The sequence below is a fragment of the Gossypium arboreum genome, chromosome 3 (genome assembly GCF_025698485.1).
Source record: "Gossypium arboreum isolate Shixiya-1 chromosome 3, ASM2569848v2, whole genome shotgun sequence".
Taxonomy (NCBI): domain Eukaryota; kingdom Viridiplantae; phylum Streptophyta; class Magnoliopsida; order Malvales; family Malvaceae; genus Gossypium; species Gossypium arboreum.
In genome coordinates, this window is record NC_069072.1 from 109,479,855 (window position 1) to 109,484,866 (window position 5,012).

General features: G+C 38.1%; 1 pseudogene; it reads right to left on the bottom strand.

Annotated features, from left to right (window-relative positions):
• Positions 1-1,582: 1,582 nt before the first annotated feature.
• LOC128290811 (small nucleolar RNA R71) lies at positions 1,583-1,668 on the bottom strand (annotated as a pseudogene).
• Positions 1,669-5,012: the final 3,344 nt, after the last annotated feature.

Consider the following 5,012-nt stretch of genomic DNA (forward strand, 5'->3'; position numbering starts at 1 on the left):
TTGCCCACAAGGGCAAAATAGTCATTTAACACCCTAGGGGCAAATGGTAATTTTACCCCACAAGGGTATCTCGGTAATTCTACCCTACAGGGGTATTTCGATATTTCTACCCTACAAGGGTATTTCGATAATTCTACCCTATAGGGGTATTTTGGTAATTCTATCCTATAAGGGTATTTCAAGAATTCTACCTTATAGGGTATTTTGAAATTCTACCCTACGTGGGTATTTCAAGAATTTCACAATTAAGGGTAAAACAGTAATTCAGTAAATCGAGGGTAAAACGATAATTTTGTAAACCGAGGTAAACCAAGAATTTCAGAAATCAAGGGTAAAACAAGAATTTTACAAATCGAGGTAAAATGGTAATTCTATAAATCGAGGGTAAAACAAGAATTTATAAACCAAGGTAAAACAAGAATTTCGTAAATCGAGGGTAAAATAGTAATTAGAACCGAGGTAAAACAGTAATTCAGAATCGAGGGTAAAAGCGGTAATTTTACAAATCGAGGGTAAAACGTAATTCTATAAATCGAGGTAAAACAAGAATTTCAGAACCGAGGGTAAAATGGTAATTTTGTAAATCGAGGGTAAAACGGTAATTCTGTAAAATGAGGATAAAATGGTAATTTTGTAAATCGAGGGTAAAACAGTAATTTTAAAAATCAAGGGTAAAACGGTAATTCTGTAAATCGAGGGTAAAACGGTAATTCTGTAAATCGGGAGTACTTTGGTAATTTTACAAGTCGAGGGCATTTCAGTAATTGGTAAACTAAAGTATTCTAAACATGGATAACAATACGAAGGGGCCTAAAACCTATTCTCGGCCCAAATGGGCCCACATGCTCGTGTGGCCCTTTTAGCCCAAACCTAGCCACAGATATGCGATTCACCTAGCCTAGTCCAATATTTACTACACAATCAAACAACTTATCCAATTGGGCCAGAGGCCCATTGGGCCCATATGGCCCCTTTCTACCATCGCGCCAAGTAGCCATCCAACAACAAGAGTAGTGATAAATACACACCTGATTGGAGACTGGAGTTAATCCACGCTTCGAACACTCTTAGCCGACGCCCAACCCAAACGGGCACGCCATAAAGCGAAAGGGATCAGCCAAGAAAGGTACCTTTACTCTCCCCATGGTTCTCTCTATTTAAAGCCAGCTTCCCATCCACTCTTATGTTAGATTCCCGATGTGGGATCCCTCCAACATCAGAGTTTAAATTCAACACCAACTCTTACCGCCCCCTGTTAGCAAAATAAATGCTCTTTGCTTGCTATGGGATTCGAACCCATGCCTCCCCTCAAATGCTCCACACGCCACTTGCCACTAAGCCATAAGGTTTTTTTGTGTCACAATTTCTCCAACAATATTCTTAAGGCCTACCTACTACACCCAGGGTTTGATTCACCTTAAACAAAATTTTTTGCTAGAGTCCAGGTTTAAACCCAGGACTTCTCCAACACTTCTCAACACACTTAGCCACTAAAACAAGCCTTCATTAACGAAATTTGCATGCACAACAGAATATTATAAGCTGCCTTCAACCGCTCCCATGCTCAAGGCCCAAAACTTCTAGGCCCAAATTCAAGGTGTTACAGTCTTTGTATGAGGCTTGGGAGCGATTCAAGGAGTTACTTCGTAAGTGTCCTCATCATGGGATTCCTTATTGTATCCAACTGGAGACATTCTATAACGGTCTCAATGCATATACAAGATTGTTGGTAGATGCTTCTACAAATGGTGCAATTTTGTCTAAGTTTTATAATGAGGCTTATGAGATCATTGAGAGGATCACGAGTAATAACTATCAATGGCCAACAAATCAAATAGCTTCAGGAAGACGTGTAGTCAGAGTTCATGAAGTTGACGCCTTACTTCATTATCAGCTCAGGTATCGTCTATTTCCTTTATGTTAAAACAATTCACCTCTAATAGTGCCAATAATTTTACAGCTCAGCCACCAAGTCCGTTTGAAGTAGTTTCCTATGTGTACTGTAAGGAAGGTCATTCTTTTGAGAATTGTCCATCAAATCCCGAGTTAGTGTACTATAAGGGGAACCAACATCAAAATAGGAGTGGACAAGGACCTCAGTCCAACTTCTACAATCCTTCAAGGCGTAATCATCCTAACTTTTCTTAGAGCAACTAAGGAAATGGATCTAACAACAACTTATTGAACCATAAACCCAACCAATCTCAAGGGTTTAATCAACAAGCTCCAAAACCACCTTTGGAGAACTTATTGAAAGCATACATGGAAAAGAATGACGCTTTAATCCAAAGCCAAGCAGCAACATCGAAAAATTTGGAAAACCAAATGGGTTAGTTAGCTACGGAGATTCGTAATAGACTGCAAGGAACCTTACCAAGTGATACTGAGAATCCAAGAAATTTGGGTAAAGAACATATGAAGCCAGTGGCGTTGCAAAGTGGTAAAATACTGGAACCTTGATTGATTGATCGAAGATAAGCCCATTGAATAGAATCAACCAGCTGTTGAAATTCCTTCACCAAAAAAGTCAGAATTTGCAAAGACTGACAAGGTAAATCCTAACTTAGTGAATTCAGATACTTTAATATCTTCTTTTGGATGAAGATTTACCTACTCAGAAGAGTTATCCGATTCAACCGAAAGTTCCATCACCTCTATATCCGCAAAGATTGCAGCAACACAAGTAGAAAAAAGAGGTGCAATTCAAGAAGTTTCTGGATGTTTTGAAGCAGTTACACATCAATATTTCATTGGTGGAGGCTTTAGAACAAATGCCAAATTATGTGAAGTTTATGAAGAATATACTGTCCAAGAAGAAACAACTGAGTGAGTATGAGATTGTTTCCTTGACAAAGGAGTGCACTGTCTTCCTGCAGAACAAACTGCCACCAAAATTGAAAGACCCAGGAAGCTTTACTATACCCTGTAACATCGGTGAATCTTACTGTGGTAAAACTTTGTGTGATTTAGGAGCGAGTATCAACTTGATCCTTAAGTCTATTTTCAAGATGCTAGGGATAGGTGAAGTAAGACCTACAACTGTGACACTTAAGCTAGCGGATCGATCTTTAGCATATCCCGAATGAAAGATCAATGATGTTTTGGTAAGAGTTGATTAACTTATCTTTTCTGCTGATTTCATTGTCTTAGATTTTGAAGTAGAAAAGGAAGTGTTGATCATCTTTGGGAGACCTTTCTTAGCCACGGGAAGAATGTTAATTGATGTGCAGAAAGGTGAACTCACCATGCAAGTTCAAGATGATTAGGTAACCTTGAACGTTCTTAAAGCGATGAAATTTCCTGATCCGGCAAAAGAATGTTCAGTTATGGAAGAGATAGAAACCTTGGTTTCTATGGAAAGTAATTTTGAAGAAGATCCATTTGAGAAAGCCTTAGATCTTGACCCTTTGGAGGATGAAGAAGGTGAAGAAAACATGGCTTTGATGGAATCCAATTTAAGGAATTTTATTCAACCCACACAGTTTGAACCATTGGTGTTAGAAGTCAGAGAACTTGTACAACCCAAGGTTTCAAATGAAGAACCACCTAAACTCGAACTAAAGGTACTCTTTCCCATTTGAAATACATTTATTTAGGTGACTGTTCCACTTTGCCGGTAAGTATTTCAGGAGAATTGACGAAAGATCAAGAGGAGCAACTAATTGTTGTTCTAAAGATATTTTAGAAAGTAATTGGTTGGACCATAGCTGATATTCGAGGTATAAGCCCTTCTTTTTGCATACATAAAATTATTATAGAAGAAGGTGAAAGAGATCAAATTGATAGGAAAAGTGGGCCCAATCCTATTATGAAAGAAGTTGTGAGAAAAGAAGTGATTAAATGGTTAGATGCAGGAATCATCTATCCTGTTTCAGATAGTTTGTGGGTAAGTCCGGTGCAGTGTATGCCGAAGAAAGGTGGGATCACAACTGTTGAAAATGAGCGTAACGAGTTGATTCTAACGAGAACTATTACTGGTTGGAGAATATGTATTGTTTACAGAAAATTGAATAAAGCCACTCAGAAGGACCATTTTTTTTATGCCTTTTATGGATCAGATGTTAGATCGACTGGCATGTAATGAATTCTATTATTTTTTAGATGGCTATTCGGGATATAACCTAATAGGTGTAGCTCCAGAGGACCAACATAAAACAAACTTTACTTGTCTATACGGTACGTTTGCTTTTAGGCGTATGCCTTTTGGTTTATGCAATGCACCTACAACATTTCAACGATGCATGATGGCAATATTCACTGATATGGTTGAAATTTTTTTTGAGGTTTTCATGGACGATTTTTCTATTTTTGGTAACATTTATGATATTTGTTTGAGTAATTTGGCTAAGGTACCAAAGAGATACGAAGAGACAAACCTTGTCCTTAACTGGGAAAAATGCCATTTTATGGTTAAGGAAGGGATTGTCTTAAGGCATAAAATCTCAAAGAGAGGAATTTAAGTTGATAAAGCAAAGGTAGATGTAATTGAAAGATTACCGGCCCCAATTAATGTTAAAGGATAAAAAAGTTTCTTAGGCCATGCCAGTTTTTATCGAAGGTTTATCAAAGATTTCTCAAAAATTTCTAAACTGTTGTGTTTGTTGTTAGAGAAAGATACATTGTTTGATTTCAACAAAGCATGTTTGGAAGCTTTTGAAGATCTGAAAAAATGGTTAATCTCAGCCCCAATAATTGTTACACCTGATTGGAGCTCACCTTTTGTGTTGATGTGCGATGCAAGTGATTATGCCGTTGGAGCTGTGTAACACCCCTAACCCATATCTATCGCCAGAAAAGGGTTACGAGGCATTATCTGTAACACCCCGAACCCGAGACCATCGCCGGTGTCGGACACGAGGGGTTAACAAGCCAAATCCACATGTTTCGCCCATCAATTTGACATTTCCAGTCAGGCTGGAAAACTGCGTCGCTGTCGCCTTAAAAATCATATCTCGAGTTTCAAAACTCAGAAACTGTTTTTGTAAATTTTCCCTGAATTTAGACTCATATAT